At 39.1% G+C, this 18,602-nt stretch overlaps 1 non-coding gene across 1 annotated transcript; it reads right to left on the bottom strand.

The window, feature by feature from the left end:
* Positions 1 to 17,682: 17,682 nt before the first annotated feature.
* LOC121263923 lies at positions 17,683 to 17,791 on the bottom strand. Its single transcript, XR_005940404.1, has one exon. It is a non-coding gene; the product is annotated as a small nucleolar RNA R71 (small nucleolar RNA).
* Between the last annotated feature and the right edge of the window lie 811 nt (positions 17,792 to 18,602).

The following is an 18,602-nucleotide window of genomic DNA, read 5'->3' as shown; positions in this document are numbered from 1 at the left end:
AGTATTATATGTTATTATAAATTTATAGATTAGTGTTTATCCATTAGTATTACAATATTACATGTTGATGTTATTATGCATCTTAGTGTTTATAGTATATTATATATATAATTTATATGAATAATACTTTAGTTATTATACATTAGTATTATATGTTATTATAAATTTATAGATTAGTGTTTATCCATTAGTATTACAATATTACATGTTGATGTTATTATGCATCTTAGTGTTTATAGTATATTATATATACATTAGTATTACATACTATTATATTTATACATTAGTAATTTAGTGTTAAATGGTAGTAATATTGTAAATTTGTAATAGTATGATATTTACATATAGTCATATACTAAACTATTATTAGTTAATTTAGTCTATATATTATAGTATAAATATATTATTTAACTATAGTTGTATAAAATTTAAATAATTAATATATAGAAAAACACATATTTTTATAAAATATGTATAAAATCGGAGGCGGAGGTGGAGGCGGAGTCGGAGGGCCACGTCGGAGGCGGAGGCAGAGGTGTAACCCCTGCTCCTTTCTTCTTACGTAAGATTTTCTCTTTCTTACATAAGGCTCCTCCTTTCTGACGTAAGCAAATTTCGATGACGGAATTATGCAACAGTCTGCCATTCTTTCTGGCGACTGCGAACATCGTCATGTGTACCCAACCATGACGACGTGCCTCTCGAGATATTAGGCGACTTCTAAGGTACGCCTAGTGTTTTAAATGTACTGAAAATATTTATATGAGGTATTTCCAGTATCGTTGAGTTAAACTTGTTTTTAAATGAGACAATTATAATATTTTGAAGAGCTCCAAAATATTATAATTGTCAGAGATCATTTTAATATTAATTATTAAAATGATTCCAGTTATTTGAAATATTATTGGGATTTAAATTATGTTGAAAGCTTTAGTTAAATTAAATGGTTTCATCCTTTTAAATATATTAAATAAGACTTCATCATTTATTAATGATGAAGAAATATTATTTTATAAACTAAAGTTAGTTTAAAATAATATTTACCTTAATTCCTCTAAGTGCTTCTAATTAAGTTAACGTTTACGCATTTTCAAATAAGTATTTTAATATCTCAACGTTAGATCGTTTTGAGAACCCCAAGACTAAGGGACTGGATTATAAACCCAGACCCCCCTCTCTCTTTCCCTCACTTTTCTCCAGCCCTCTCTCTCTCCTCCCTCTCTCCTTCGGCGTACGCTGTACGCAGCTCCTACGCCCGAACTGCTCCATGCCTCAGCCCGGCGCCACCATGCGTCGGCAGCTCTCATCGCCGGCACTGTCGCACTCCTTTCCCTCTGACGAGTCCATCCACGACAGCCCCTCTCCCTTATGCTCTCTCTTCCTCTTTACTGGAAGTGCAAAACCCGAATGGGCTTGATGCACGTAGCGCCGCCATGCGTTGCCCAACGGCGCCACCACTCCCACGGCAGCTTCCTCTGCCACCGGCCACCACCCTCCAGCAAAATCAGCACCTCCCATGAAGCCACCTTCCTTGTAGCACGCACGTACAAGAGACCCACGCACGGCTTCACAGTGCGCGACCTCTAGGGCCGCCGTGCGCGACTCCCACGGCCACGATGGACCTCCCCTTACCTCCCCCTTCCTCCTCCATGTGACCCGAGGCCAGTAGGCCTCCTCCATCGCAAGGCCTCCCTCTCCCTCACACGCACGGGTTGCACACCGTGCACCACCACCCACGGTGGGTAACCACCATCATTAGCCTCCTCAGGCCACCACCAAGCTATATCAACCACCCACGGTCCCGATCTGTCACCCATGCATGTACAGTTTCTCTCACTCTCCCACGGCCTTTCACCTACTGTGCGGCCAGATCCACCGTCGTGAGCCACCGTGGCGCCACCTCGACGCCACCACGAGATCCACCGCATTTCCCTTAGCCAAGTCCTAGGTCCAAACCACCACTTTACGTGGTGGGTAATCACTGCACGTGATGGACAGTCACTGCGCGTGATTGACCGCCACTGTACACGGCTAGAGCCGCCATGTTATGCCCCTCACCACCATCACGAGGCCTTCACGAGCCCTTCCAAGACCACCCTTAGCTATCCAAACACCCAAACAGTCAACGTACGTGGGTTAGCCGCCACGTACGACCTCTCCAACGTCATCGGCTGTGACGATCAGCGAGCAACGCATGGGTTATCCCGTCGATGGTATAACTCTCTATCCCTCGTTAATTATGTTAGATATTGATTAGTTAATTAGGTTGTGGACTGTGCTGTTAGTATTAGGGGAATGACTGGGTTGTATTGAGATGTGTTGTGTAGTGCGCTGTGATGTGTTGGGCATATCTGTGTAGTGTGGTGAAGTGATGTGCCGTGTACATGAAGCGTTGGGCATATTGTGTAGTGCTGTGTATGTGAAGTGTTGGGCTTATTTGTGAAGTGTTGTGGACTGTGCTGTGTAATGCATTTGTGGAGTTTGTGCTGTAATTATGGCATGGTTGTGCTGTGCAGTGTAGTTGTCGGGCATGTGCTGTATTGGTGTCGTGGAATGTGGAGTGGGAACAGTACACGCTGAGTGTACTTTGTGTGTGGCGTAGTGTGACACAAAGAGAGTATATTTACTCTCCTGGCATATTGTAGATTGGGAAGAGTACAAGTAAAGTGTACTCTGTATGGCGTGGTGTGTGAATGGAGTACATGTGAAGTGTACTCCATATGGTGGAGTAATGCACCATGTGGTGGGTATGCCATAACGGTGATGGGTCATGGCGTGTATGAAGGGAGTATACGCGGAGTGTACTCTATATGGTGGAGTGATGCATCGTATGGTAAGTATGCCATAACGGTGATGGGTCATGGCGTGTATGAAGGGAGTACACATGGAGTGTACTCTATGTAATGGAGTGACACACTATATGGCGGGTATGCCATAGTGGTGATGTGGCATATGCGAAGGGAGTATACGTGGAGTGTACTCCATGAGGCAGTGACACTTTGTGTGGCGTGTCGCAGAGATAAGGATGGTTGTGCAGTTGATGGGTGTAGAACATGATGAATAGTGTTGAGAATTGTGGAACAATGTCCCAAAGTAGTTATGGTGCAGCCTGTAGTCTGAGGTGACAAGTGTCACCGTGATTGACTTACGGCTGGAAGTATGCGTGAAGTAGCAGAACAAGTGTAAGAGTACGCAGCAGAAGCGTGACTGGGCAACGTCACGAAGTGACGTGGTTACTGACAGTCATGCTTATGATGGATAAGGAGTTAGCTTTAGAATGGCGTAATGGGAACGTGACGAGATGTCATGATGTGACGGAAGTACGTGAGGAACCGTACTCGTGATGAGTAAGAAGTTGGTGTAGAAGTGACGTAACAGGATGTCAGGTGACGTGACAAGGTCACGGTGTAGCTTGAGAGTAGTCTCGAGCTATGTGACGTGACGCAAGGCGTGGTTGTGAATGGAGCCTTGTCGCACTAAGTGTTGGGATGAACTGTAAGAAGGGACAGATAACATGAAGAGTCATGCTAGCCGAGTTAAGAGAATGTTGGTATCGGAATATGACCCTTGTCCCTCCGAGCAGGTGATCAACATGTTATATGTTGATCTTAGGTGATACAGGGGTAAGGTACATGTGTAATCTGGTTAGACACATGTGCCGGGTGGATTCACCATATGTAATGGGTAATTTGTCCTGAGCACAGTTACACAGTGCTTAAGCCTCAGAGTTGGCTTAGAGCCGTGTGGCTTGTATGGATGGGAATGAAGATTAGTATGGGCTAAGATGCATGAAGATAGTGACGAGTGTACTGTCTAAGGAAGAGATGCGTGACTTAGTTGGTCTGAGTCATGCGTCGGAACATGGTTAATGAGAAGAATGAGACAGAGGTCTTAGTGTCTTAATCCTAAGGTGAATCATGGGTTCACTTTAGTGAATGGGCACTCGAGGCAAGACATTGAGTTGGAAGATGTGGTGACCGTAAATGGTCCCCGAAGGTTCTAACATAGAAAAGGGCACGTAAGTGCACGGGATAGAAGGAGAGTGTTTCAAGTATAGTGTAGTTCTATTTCTAGTTCAGTTGCTTATGCATTAGATAGAGAATGACGTTAAGGTGATGTATGCATGTAGGTTGCCAGCTGACACGCGCATGAATGGACTGCATGATATGCAAATAGCATGGAGTCCAGGTAAGTATTACGTTCATGCCCTTCTGGAGTTTTCTAGAAATTACGAAACGAAAATGAAAAGCTTTTCTCTTTAAGAAAATGCTTACGAAAGAAGATGCCAAGCTTTCAAACGTATATGTACGTACGGCCCCTCCATGATAGCCCATTTTTACGCACCCAAAGTTACTAATTGTACGCATGCGAATGGATGACTATATGATGTATCTATTGTATGTATTTTCAAAGAAAACGAACTGATGTAAATGCATGAAAGACGAGCTCGAGCCGACTCCTTCGTGGATCCTACGGACCGACGCGGTCGCGAGCGCCGCGAGGTGATGCTCACGGACGCCACGAAGGCCAACGTTCAAGGTGATGCTTGCGGATGTCGCGAAAAGCGAAATTTGAGCCCGTGCTTTATGTATTATGGACGGTGCGAACTGATACTTTTGTGTACGCCGCGAGGTGATGCTCGTGGACGTCATGAAAGAGGACGTTCGAGCCCACGCTCACGAAACAATGTTTTCTCACGAAAAGAAATGTTTCCTCATGTTAAATGAAAGAAAGAACTGAATGAAAGCTCTAGCTCTTCAGAGCTAGCATGAATGAATGAAGCTCCAGCTCTTCAGAGCTGGCATGAATGAAAGCATGAAATGTATGAAGATACGTAACGGCCACATGAATGAATGAAAGGGTACCAATGAATGGGCAGATTGCAATGCCGGGTAAGTAATACTGGTAGTGCACCCAGTGCTGCCCCCTACGAAAAGGGATTCCCAACCTGTGGCCACTGGCGAAATCCAGGTCAAAGGGTCGCTAACCCTAACACACGGGGCGTAACAATGTGTACCGGCCTATGAAAGTGAAAAGAAAGAATGTACGTATGTACGCATGCACGAACGCACTTTAAGAAATGAAGGCACTGATGGGTGACACGTTTTACGAAAAGAAAGGAAAATCCCGTCCAGTGACGTTTTCAAACGAACGCACGTATGCACACATGCATGTAAGTATAGTATGTATGAATGATGAATGCATGAATGAGTCGGATTGTCAAATTTTTGCTCAGCCCTAAAGAGAGGTGAGAAGCTCTTTGCAAAATCACAAAATGACCTTTAGGTGACTTCTTTGGGGGGGCCCTGAAAGAATTCCTTATATACTTCTCAATTTCCCACACTCGCTCTCTCTCGTACCATCATTTCTGACATTGGAAACTCGAGTATATGTGCATGGAGGCCATGTGGCATGCCCTTCCTCTCTTAACTAAAACTTCCCACTTTCCCTAATGATCAGTGCTTTTCTTTGAAAAACCAAAAGACTCTTCATCATGCATGACAAGTGGCGTGTTCTTGCCCTAATTCCGAAACCCTAAAAGTCTCTTTGCATCCTCCTTTTGTATCTAGGTTCAATTAACCTTCGGGCATGTATGTATTTTTACCAAAACCCTAAACCAAAAGTTAGGGTTACGCGTGTGCATGCTTGCCATGTGGCAAGTGGCGTGTGTGTGTGTTTGTGCCCATAGCTGACCCTCTCTCTTCCTCTCTTCTTATAAAGATTCTTCTAGAACTTTGGGGAGTGTGTGTGCCCCTTCCCCATGCAACCCTTCTTCTTCCTCATCATTTCTTTCTTCTAGAAAATCCCTAACCGTGCATGCGTGACACATGGCAAAGTGATGGTTGGTTTTCCTTGGATAGACATGAAGCCCTTGGCCTAATCCCTAAAGTCTCTTGGAGACTCATTCTTGAGGACCTTGGTATCCCCATGCTCCTTTCCCCTTCTTCCCCTTTCACGTCTAGCTTCAGTGTATCTTAGAGGTGGACTTGCATGTGAGCCATGTGGCATATGGGTGGTTTAGTGGGGGGTGTGCCCTATGTGTGGCAAACTTTTCATTCTCTTCCCTTTCTTTGGCTTCTTCTAGAAGCTCTCATGCATGGTTGCCAAGTGGCAACTTTGTGCTAACCAAGAGTGCCCCTTCTTTAGGTCTCAAATTATGAGATTTTAAGGCAAAGCACAAAATAGCCTTCCTTCTCCCAAGTAAGCACCACCATGCTCTAAACCCTAGTTAGGATTTTGCCTAATTCCCTTTTTGCTCCATAATGGCTTATTACTAGTTAGCTGTTTTGGGCCTCTATTGGGCTTGGACGCCTATGCTGTCAGGTTTAAGTGTTTCCTTCATGGTTCTAGCATCTTCTTGGCTTTTAAAAACATTGGGTCAACTCTAACTAAGTTAAAATTAAATAAAAAATAATTTAAAAAAAAAAACAGTGAGGATTTTGGGGAAAATCCAGGTCATCACACAAAAGGATGTCTGACAGTCCTTCCCAATAAAAAGGATTGGAAATGGGACAAAATCTCACTTTTGAGATCTTAAACATCTGAGAACTTTTGGAACCTATTTCTTCAGAGAAAGCAAGGAAGAAATGGAGCAACGATGTAGCAATCCTGATGCTGAGAGGTTGGTTAGCTTCAATGACAGGGAATGTGGGGTGCAACGACCTTAGGAGTAGACCTTATAAACGTTGTGAACTCCATAAAAGATTTCACGAAATGAGCGATCGATTAAGTTTTAGTTCGATAGTGTAATCAAATCCCAATCCACTATGATGATAGAGTTGTCTTTCTATTTAATTAGGGCATTTAGGAGTAGAATTTTGCCAAACTAATTGCACCAGTAGACTTGGATGAATATATAGAATTTTACTGTGCAATAAAAAAATTCAAGTTTTTTGGGTGAATAGTAGACGAGAGTGCCTTTGTTTTTTATTAAGGCATTTAGGAAATGAATTTTGTGAAATGAATTGCACCACTAGGCTTGTATAAATATTTAAGATTTTATGGTGCAATACAAATTTTGAGTTTTTTTATGAATAGTAACCCTTTCGGGAGAGTGCCACGTGGCAACTGGTTCAAACAGTTGTCAAATCACTATATAGAATGTCCAAATCTACTTAGGATCATAAGGAAAACTTTTTAGGACACATGCTCAACCCTAACCACTCAATTGGAAACCCTAGGACACATTACAAGTGGAGGACAAATGTGCAAGAGCACTCCTAATAGATTCTTCATCTTATCCTTTAAAATACATCAACAAAATCCACTTTTTCTATTTTACATACTAATTTTTACAATATATCATACATTAGTTTATTTATTTTTTCTTCATATCATTTAAATATTATACTTTTTAAATTTTTTTTTTCATTTCAAATATTTTCTCTAACTATCAATTATATTCTCAAATCTTTTGATATTTGCAATATCTCTCCATATACAATTTCATATAATTATGTTCTATTTTAAATTAATCCAAATTTATAAACTAAACCAAAATATAAATTAATTCAAAAAATAAAAAGAAGAGATTATATAACGAAAAGAAAAGATTAATTCAGTTTCATATTTTGTCTTTGGCGCCCAACAAAGAAGTGTGGGAATGAGAGATGATCTTGAATGAAAATAAATGACTTTTGAAGAAATGGAGAAAATCAAATAGCAGGAGAGAGAAACTAATTTAAAATGTTTACATTGATGAATAGTTCCCTCCACATCTAGCATGTTATTATAGCAGAATGTAAAATGAATGATGAAATACAAGATCTATTGAATGGCACTTTTAAGAGAATTTCTTTATTTTTTAAAGAAAAATGTATTATAGAGCATCCATTGGGAGTGCTCTAAGTGTTGGAGTGTAAATCAAGCCATGTGATCGTGTCTTATACCAAATACTATTCCATCCAGCCAAACACTATTTAGTCAACCAAAAGAGGGTTTCAACCCTGAGATGGACAATACTAGAGAATCTAGTTTTGCTTATACTATTTGGTGTTTCCATTATAGCTTGCTCATGGGAGATAGAGGTTAAGATTTTGTTAGATGGTAAATATGACTTACTTGATTAAGTGAGTTTGTGATGCAATTGTCGTTAAAAGTAATGACTAGACTATTATGATTGTCTTTGGGGGCAAAGGCCCTAATCGCTTTACCCTCAATGAAAAATAAACTATGGTTATCTCACATGCTTTTGTTGAGTACAAGAGATTTATATGACATCTTGAAGTCACAAATTAAGTTTGTTGAGTGACATTTATGGTCTCCTTGTAGATTCTTAAAAATCGCAGTTGGACTTGTTGACTAGAATCTAAAGTTTATATTGTGAGTTTGACCTAAATGAAATTCGCGATGAGTCGCTGCTGACTTCATGGTTGTACAAAGGACTTTTATATGTAAAAGCAGAGTCTCTTGGTAGGAGCATGTTTTGAAAAGTTACTACACATTAGAATGCACATGAAGAGAAATGGTCATTAAACACCACTTGAGAGTCATGGTTTAATAATTTGTAGTTGACCATGTGATTTCTCTCTACCTTATGGTATTGCTCGTCGTGCGCATTATACTGAGGTGTTCTATGGTCATGTGGCGTGATTGGAAGCATTTTTTGGTAAGCACACACATTCACCATAAATTTAGGAGTTATGGTGAAAAAAGTATACTGACAAGTTTAGATCTACTCACTCACACGAGCGATCGTCTTTGATGCTACAAAGAGTTAGCAAGTAAAGATGAGACAATGTGTCACTCAGTACTTGTCCAGAAAGGGATAAGTTGTAAGACACAAAAGATATCTTACCTTAGTAGGAGCTAAGATGAGGTCCATCATATTTAATAGGACCGTGCATGGTTAGCCACAATCCATATAGCCTGTGGTTTAGCCAGATGCGAGAACCCCTTTGGTGCTTCGGATAGCGAGCAAATGGGGGGACTCGGGTTAGGCGCTGAGACAACGACTAAACTATGATCTGTACGGTGTATTGAGATTAGATATACTACACGTGCTTTTACGGCCAACTGTAGAGGTGAGTGAATGAATCCTTACTTCATCACTGTGTGAGTCATGTAGGTCATAATTGATGACCTTAATTTATTTATGCCGTTAGGAGACCTTTGACTATGTCACGAGATTGATGTTTTAGTGTCTGCTACTTTGGCATGTTATCTATGGTCATGAATGATACGGTCTGAAGAGACATTGCTGTGAAAGTAACTGAATTAAAACTAAATGACATGAGGGCGAAGGGAAGACTATTTGGTAACACATTGATAATGATATGTACTCACTGCCGACAAGTTATATTGCTTATTGGGAGTTGCAACATAGCTGTGAGTACATTATGTTTTATGGAGATTGAGCATTGCTCTGAGTCATTTGGACTCGAGAGGGATTAGGGATGCTTAGTCTGATGTGACCAAATAAGTCGGGGCATAATGAGACACTTTTATGGATGTTGCTATGCTAGTCTTCTCTAGGAGAGATTTGGTATAGTGCTCCTATTTTTCTTTTATAGTTGTGCTTGATGGTCGCACGGCCAATTTGCCAGTTTGAACAAAATTGAGAACATATTGACGGATGTAGACTTGAAGTCTTGCCACTATGTATGAGTGGGAGATGTAAGAAAGGGGCACTCATAGTGGGCACTCATTCACCTTCTCTTAGAGGTTATGAAGTAGTTTAAAAACCACTTCATGAGACTTGATGGTTAGCCCTTAATAGCCAGTGGGGGATTAGCTTAGAGGGGCTATTTCTCCCTTGTGAATGATACTTTGACTCAAAAAGAACAATCTCTCTCTCAAATAGTTCTCTCAAGTCACGGCATCTAGACTGTGAAACATGTGAGTGTTGCTCTGGTATTATCATGTAGCACACTCCACCATCGATGTGAAGATTGTGGACGAACAATGACACTGGAAAATTCGTGGAACAACCGCACTAGATCTACGATTTATCAACGAAATAATATCGATTCCACTGTGTACTTTGATATAGTATTTCTAACATTTGCCGATTAAAGCAATTTGACTGATAACTTAGGGATGTTTGGACACAAAATGAGATATGAAATTCTCAAAAATTTTCATAATTTCATTCTCAAACATTAAACACAAAACACTTTTCAATTTCAAATATTCGACTTTCTTATCTAATCATTATCCAAACAGAAAAATCAATAAAAGTTTTTCAAACTTCAAAATAAAAATTATATTAAAAAATTATATATAAACAATTTTCTAATTTTCTAATATTTTTAATCAATTTCTTCTCTCATTTTTTAAAACTCAATAAAACATTTTAATTCAATCCGTTTTATTAATATTCACATAATCCTAAAATATTCCAAATATCCGAACCAAACTTAGCATAAGAATGGAGGGACAAATTGGGAAAAAAGAGGGCCTAAAGCGAAAATAAGAGAAACCAGCTTGACATAAGTTCTCTGTGTGTGGATCTAAAACGGGGCACCTTGAGAGTTGAGAGATATAGAGAAAAGTTATATGACCACTCGAGCTACCGAGAGACAAAATAAGATTAAAATATTGTTGGCTGAGTTATTGTTTCTATCCAATATATGTTGAATGAGAATTGTTACAGATACAAAGATATATATATATATATATATAAGTAAATTTATAAATTGACGTGGCTTCACGTGATGCGTTAGATCTACTTTATATTAAAAGTAACTTTACAATCTAACGTAGTGCATCAAGCTATATTAATTTGTGAATTTATTTTTATATGATTTTTTTGTGACTAAAGTATTTCTCGTGTTAAATCTTGAGAATGGTTAAACTATGCCCAACTCATGTTTGCCCAATTTGGGCCAATTTAGCTACATTTTGGCTTCCTGACGCCCTCGGCTTCTCCTTAATCAATAGGGTCAACGAGACATTGAACACGTACTTGTCATGGTCCTCTAGTGCTATTAAATTCTATGAAAAATGTATGAACTGTTTAGTTAAATTATCAATTGTAGAGAAGCATTCAAACACATCATACATTAAGGGAGGTTATGATAGTGAGTTGAGATGAAATGAGATTAGATGAAAGTTGAAAGTTAAATAAAATATTGTTAGAATATTATTTTTAATATTATTTTTATTTTGAGATTTGAATATGTTGAGTTATTTATTGCATTTTGTGTGAGAATTTGAAAAAATTATAATAATTAAATGGGATGAGATTAGATGAGTTGATAGGCTCTCTCAATCTAAACAACCCATTATTATCAGTTCAAGTCCAACTTGAGTCAATATGGGCTCAATAATATTAAATACATATATCTCACACTTAGCTCTCTTCAAAGTCAACCTCATTTTCATTATTCCCTTCTATAGTATGCTTAACCACACCTGCGAACTGCAATTTTGTTTTACAGGTACCATATGTGATTATGGTGAGATTTATGTGATGCCTCTTGCACTCGCTTAGGATTTGGCAAAAGGTTGTGACGTCGAGACGCACACCACACAGGTTATCAATTATCCATAAGTCACATCACCACCATAGTTAGGACATTCCAGACCATAATTTGTAAATCACCCAACTTAAGATAATCAACAAAATACTATAAGAAAATAATAACTCAAACAAGGACTGGCCCCAATACTAGTCTACAGGCTACACTGGTTCCTCTTGCTTGTAATCCACCTTAATTCCTACACTTGCATCAAAATCTATAGTTTCGTGGAGCGAAACCATAGTGAGACTATAATGGTAAGATTTCAAGAAAATTTCATTAAGTTATATCTCAAGAGAAAATTAATAATGCAAACAAATGGTGATGAATATAACAATCAGAAACTTAAAAGTAAATAAAAAACAATCATACACACCGAGGTGAAAAGTCTCCAAGAAATTAAAGTAATAATAGTTCACATAAAAGTTACCGAGCATCCAATGCCAAAAACATCACATAAGAATTTAATTAAAGGATCGTAGGTCCATTCCACAACATGAAAACCATCTTACCAATCATTTTTCTGATTCTTAATGTGTGCACCATTGTCTCGTCTTAGAATGGTCGTATGCACACCCTGACTCCCTTCGCCACACCGTGAGTAACGACCACGCATATAACTTCATAACGAGTGTCGCTTAGCTCCACGGCCCGTTCTTGACCACACGTCCTTTAACCTCTGCCAGTTGAGAGGCCATGATTTCTACCCAAGAGCGTTACCATCTATATTGAGCTCATTGTCGCTCAGCGACAACTCAGGGGAAGTCACTCAATTCTTAGACTTTCCTAAGTAACTAGAGAAGATCCACCGAGATAATGCATTATCTTGACTTGGAGCCGTGATTCACTCACACACACAATTACTCCCCTTATAACCAAAAAGTAAGCATTTTTAAAAGAATCATGTCAACATTTTTAGCAAGATTGCCAATGAATCATAGTGATATAATGCTCATACCCAAAAATCACAAGATCAAGGTGATAACATAATAAATCATATCACAACATGATTGCAATCATTAACCATCGTTGTTAGCGTTGCTGCAAAGAATGACCTACCTTAGCAGAATCAAACCAGACCAACGGCAACACGGTGGGTCTCCCACGGTAACAGTATCGCCATGGGTGTCTAGTGCATAGTCCTGTGACAACGCAGCACTGTGTGTCAACATCGACCTAGGGATAGACCCACGACATCTCCATGAGTCTAAGGCCGTGTTTGGGTAGCGAGGTATTATAAGATATTCTAGAAAATTCTCATTATTTCCTCCCCAAACACTATTCAAAGACAAAACACTTTTCAATTTCTAATATTTAACTTTTTTATATAATCATTACCTGATTATTATCCAAACGCAAAATCCAATACAAATTTCCCAAACGTCCAAGCAAAACACAAAAAAATACAAAATTTTCAAATTTGAAAAAAAATATAACAATAAAAAGTTATATTCAAACAATTTTTTAACTTTATAATGCTTTTATTCAACTTCTCTCTCTCCCAAAACCCAATAAATCATATTAATTCAAACTATTTCACTACTATTAACAGAATTATGAGATGTTCTAAGTTTCCATTGAGCTCTAATATACCTAGCGAAGGACCATGGATAGAGCCAAGACACCTCCGTAGGTCCAGATTGACCAAGGGATGGACCACAGCGCTGCCATGCGTTTAGACTGACCATGGAGTGAGCCACAACAGAGATGGATGACCATGTTGTCATGATCAGATATGAACTTGATGGAATACTAGTACGCCCATGTATTCGAGCAATTCGATCAGCACGATTCCCAAGAGTTGAGGTCCCATGTAAAAATGCTCCCATGTAATCCAAAAAATTTGAACGAGCACGATTCCTAAGCACATAATGCGAGTAAAGTGCTCATCTCACAAGTGTTAGATGTTGCTCACCTTGGGTAGCAAGCATTTTTACTTTTTGGAAAGCTTGTGCGATTTGCGTGAGCTCTCGCAACAATTGGGCAACATTCCCAAGCATATAATACAAGGAATTTTTCTTGCACCATGCAAAGTTCTTGCCTCCAGGTGTCATATAACTTCATTTATTTGCTTGAATGCTTGCCCCTAAGAGGAGCATGTTCGGGGGGCGAGTTCAATTTTTGGTTAGTTTGGTTTGAGCAATGTTGCTAGCCTTGAGCGCGAGCACTTTCGCTCGATTTGGCTGAGCAATCTTTTCTCGCCCTCTTTGGGCTACAGGCACTTCTTATCAACATTGCCATTGTCCAACCCGAGCACTCAGCCCCTGGTCAATCCGGTGAGAACTGTTTTCTTCATGTTGTTTCTATAACTAAAGTTTGAGCACTATATGCTCACACAAGGTGCAAGCTATCTCCCTAGGGTGCGTATGTTGTTGCTCAACCCAGGTTTGTGCTCCCCTTGGTCTCCCCTTGGGTGAGCATCACCCCTTACCCCTGGGTGCAAGCACTCTTTCCTAGCCCACGTTGCGAGCTATTAATGCTCGCCCTTGAGTCCGAGCATTGCCTCCCAAGGGTGCAAGCAACTACCTCCTCGGAGTGGGATTGATTTCTTCGATTGAGAACTTTATTGCTCACCCTGGGCTACGAGTGCTCTTTGCTTGCCCCTAGAATGAGCAGCTTGCTTGCCAGGGGTGTGCAATTGACACTCACCCAGAGGCTAGAGCACGTTGTTGGGTGTGAGATTCTTCAGCTCACATCCAAAGTGCAAGATGTTGTTGCTCACCTCCGTGGTGCGAGAACTGTTACTTGCCCAAGTGAATAGTGAGCACTTTCTTGGGGTGAGAGCTTTTCGGCCCACCCTCTAAGGTTCGTGTAGTCTTTGCTCACTCCATTTCGCTCGCTCTGGAGTGACCTGCCTTGGAGAAACAAGTAGTTTTGCTCGCCTTTGAGGTTGAGTTGTCTTTGTTCAGGTCGTGGGTACAAGCACTATTGCTCACTTCCTGGGATGCGAGTGCTCTTTGCTCGGTTTGGTGTTCGAGCATTCTTTGTTGGCCTATGGAGATAGTAGATCTAGTGGAGCTATTACGAGTTGCCCAAGCATGTAATGCAAGCCAAGTGCTCATCCCTGGGTTCAAGATGATGTTGCTTAGTTGTCTTGGTGAGGACTTATGAGTCGCCTCGGATAATTTTGCTTGGTTAGGGAGTGGGAGCACTTCTTCAGCGTTGCCACTCACCTGGGGTTTGACCATTTCACTCGTGTTGTGAGGACTTTTGCTCACACAGAGCAAAGTGCTCGCCCCCCAAGTACAGGCCTTTTTGCTTGGTTAGGTGTGAGCACTTGGTAAGGTATACAAGCACTGGAATTGAACTCTATCGAGTTGGATACTTTTAGAGATTAGGGTACACACAAGAGCTGAGCTCCTAGGTGATTAGGGTAGTCTTTTAGATATCAAGGTTAACATGCTCCGGAGCCGAGTTCCCACGTCCACCAATCTCTATAAGTATCCGACCTCAACAAAATTCGCACACTTTGCTGAACACCAAGGGCTAGTTTTTTTTTCTCGTCCTACATTTTTCATCCAAGATTTATATTTTCGTCATCCCATCATTTTTCAGTACTACCTTCGTTCTCAATTTGAGCTTCATTTTTCTGTCCAATCTTATTTTTCAATCCTACCTTTATTTTCCAGCCAACCACATTTTCAAATTCTCTATCCTAACTTCATTTCTCCATCCGAGCATCATTTCTTTGTGCTCCTGTCATTTTCCATATTACTTTATTTTTATGTCGTTCTTTTTTCATTCGAGCTTCATTTTTCTATCCTACCTTCATCTTCCGTTCTCCCATCATTTTTCTGTGCAAGCATTTGTCTACTTGCCCCTAGGTCCGAGCACTGTCCCATGCTATTTTGAAAACATCAATTCTTGTTTTCTTTTCTTCAAATTCTAAATAATTTTTATAAGGGGAGCCGAACACTTTCCCTCCTACTAGTAAACACTTTCCCTCGTCCAAAGTTTATGATTGTATATAATTAACCTAAGAGATGTCACTCTATTTTTATTCACTCTAGAGTGATCGAGGGAGTTATATTGAGACTTTCTCTTCCTACCTAGTAGAGTTGTGATAAAACATTCAATCTTTCATTCTTTTGACTCGTTTGGATATTGATATGAGATAAAATGAGACGAGAAATCTGTAAATAGTTTATGAGTGTGCAAAAGTGCATTCTAAGTGCCTTATTATTAGATTAAAATGTTAAAATATGAATAGAAATAATGAGATATAATTTATATTATTGAATTTAATATCTATTCACACTGAGATATATTTTAGCATGATTTTATAACATTTTAAATCTCAAATATTCCATTATTGGTTGGTGAGAGATAATTTGCATTTGGACTTTACACTTAAACATTTTTGGAAGGTTTCAATTTATGCAATAACCCATGTTATTTTCTGTTAGATTTTAGGGTCAAGAAATGGAAAGCATATAAAAAAAAAAAAATCACATCAACGAGATGCGGAGGGGGAATTCATTCTTATTCATTGGACTCACACACACGTGGGACTCAATTTTTAGTTTGGAACTTTGGAGAAAGTCATAGTACGCATGCTGACAAAAAAAAAAAAGGTCTCTTGGTTTGGAAAGTAATGGATGCCACACGTGGGCCATTTTGATTTTTACCTTTTGGGTTTTACAGAAGATGTTTTTTTTATGGTTTTACATGTGGGGGGCACGACACAAGATGGGGCCCGCACAATTGAAGTCACACATTCATGCATCACACGGCACCTCATGTATATTCTTAAGGGAAGAGCCAGATCACTGTTGTCGGAGAAGACGGGCCGAAGAATGAAAGAAAATTAATTTGACCGTTGTTTGTTTTATTTTTTTCTTGAAATTTTTGTTATTTATTATATTTATGAGTAATTAAATTATCAAGTAGGGCTAGGGATAAACTCACGCAGTAGATAGTATTTTTAATTTAGGTATTTGATTTTCAATTATAAAAACTCTTTTGTTTTATTATTCTCAATTCATTGTTGATGTTTTCTTTTCCAAATAATTATAGAATTTATTCTATTTATGGATTCAGTCATGATTTTTGTATTAAATGGATTGATTCTTAGATTATGGATAAATTATTTATCTATATTGATTTAATTCTTTGTTGCAATATCGCTCCTTGAGTATATTGTCGTCGTTAGATTTTCTTAATAGGGATATTAATTTACGTATTTTAAAAGTGATGAATGGTTTTTCAAAGGGTTACATTTGATTTAATTTTGGTTTATAAATGTATACCTTCCGATTGAAAAGTTTGAGAATTGAGTTCTCAATTTAGTTATTCAATGAATTAATAATAATTAAAATATTAGATTTGTGCAAGGGATTCCCGACGCTTTATATTTGTCAAATTCTAGTACTTTTTTCGTTAGTTACTTTATTTCACTTTAATTTACATTTAAAATTAATCTTTGTTATCCGTTAATCATTTCATATTTTTCTTTAGTTTCTTGTCCTCCTGCTATTCTTTTAATTTGTCTCTATGTGGAATCGACACCCCAAAGCTGTGCTACAACTACTACATTATTCTTTGGGTGTAATCAAATTTTGGCGCAGTTGCTGGGGAGACGGTAGAAGAATTGCTAGATAGTTTTTCTTTTCAGCAGTTTTTAAAGGTGATAACTTCGTTCCCTCTTTTAGTTTGCTACATCTTTTTTTTTTCCTTTTTTTTTTTGTAGTTTTTTTAGTGTTGCATTTTTCTCTACCTTGCATGCACATGCATAGAGACCTTCTGGGTCGGTTTGCTTGTAGACCTATGTTAGAGTTAGAGTCAGAGTCAGAGTCTAATTTTTCTAATCATTTGTTTGATAATTCTTCTAATTCTGAGGAAATGAGTGAACACAGAAATCAAACCACTAGGACCCTTCAAGATTACCTCCACCCTACATGCACAACCACACCATCATGCATCATGTTTCCAGTTAATACTCGCCAACTGGATTTTAAAACAGGGATGATACAGTTACTTCCTACTTTTCATGGCTTGAAAAATAAAAATCCATATGTACACATTAGAGAGTTTGAGGAAGTAGTTGTGACTTTTCATAATCAAAATGCAACTGATGACGTTGTGAAACTTAAGTTCTTTTCTTTCTCTTTGAAGGATAGAGCTAAGAGTTGGCTATACTCGTTGAGACCACAATCTATTGTGCCATGGAATGAGATGACTCGAATCTTCTTTAATAAATACTTTCCCCAACATAAGACCAACGCTTTAAAAAGACAAATCTCCACCTTTGCACAAAAGGACAGTGAGACTTTGTATCAATCTTGGGAGAGATTTAAGAAGTTGTTGAGTATGTGTCCTCACCATAGTTTTGAATTGGCACTTAGTGAGCTATTTTTATGAGGGACTTATACCTAGAGAGTGCCAATTTGTGGAGATGATGTGTAATGGTGAGTTCTTACAGAACGATCCTGATGGGGCCATAGAATACCTCAATGAGCTTGTTGAAGAAACTCACACTTGGACTGGACCTAATACTACTGAGAGCACAAATAGGTTACGACCTGTAGGAAACCCAAATGGTACTGAAATTTACTATCTAAGGGAAGAGGATAACCTAAAGGCTAAGGTTGAGATGCTCACTAGGGAGCTAGATGTGTTAAAGACTAAGGACTTAAAGCCAACACACGTGGCTAATCATGTCGAGTCTTTTGGACTATGTTTTGTGTGTGGCAGGATAGATTACCTCGCCCAAGAGTATCCCATATTTGTTGAGATGAGAGGGATGTATGAGGAACAATGTAATGCCTTAGGTATGTACAAGAAACTTTTTACACCTTACTCTGATACCAATAATCCGGGATGGCACAATCACCCCAATTTTGGCTGAAAGTTTGAAAACCAATTGCCTGTACAACCCCCTAGATCATATCATGCACCTTCATCTTCTAGGAATCCTTTAGAAGACACTTTGCATGCTTTTATCGAGACTCAGGGTAAAATTAACCAAAAGTTTGAATCTTTGATTACACATGTTGTTGAAGAAAACAAGGAGATAAAGAGCCAAGTGTCCAAATTGATGAGTTCCTTGAGTGTGAATGGGAGGTAAGTTTCCTTCTCAAGCTCAGTCGCACCCCATGGTCAACACATGGCGTAAGAGAATTTGAAGGATGTAAATGCCAT

The sequence above is a fragment of the Juglans microcarpa x Juglans regia genome, chromosome 4S (genome assembly GCF_004785595.1).
Source record: "Juglans microcarpa x Juglans regia isolate MS1-56 chromosome 4S, Jm3101_v1.0, whole genome shotgun sequence".
Lineage (NCBI taxonomy): Eukaryota > Viridiplantae > Streptophyta > Magnoliopsida > Fagales > Juglandaceae > Juglans > Juglans microcarpa x Juglans regia.
This window is presented reverse-complemented; position numbering and strand designations above follow the sequence as displayed.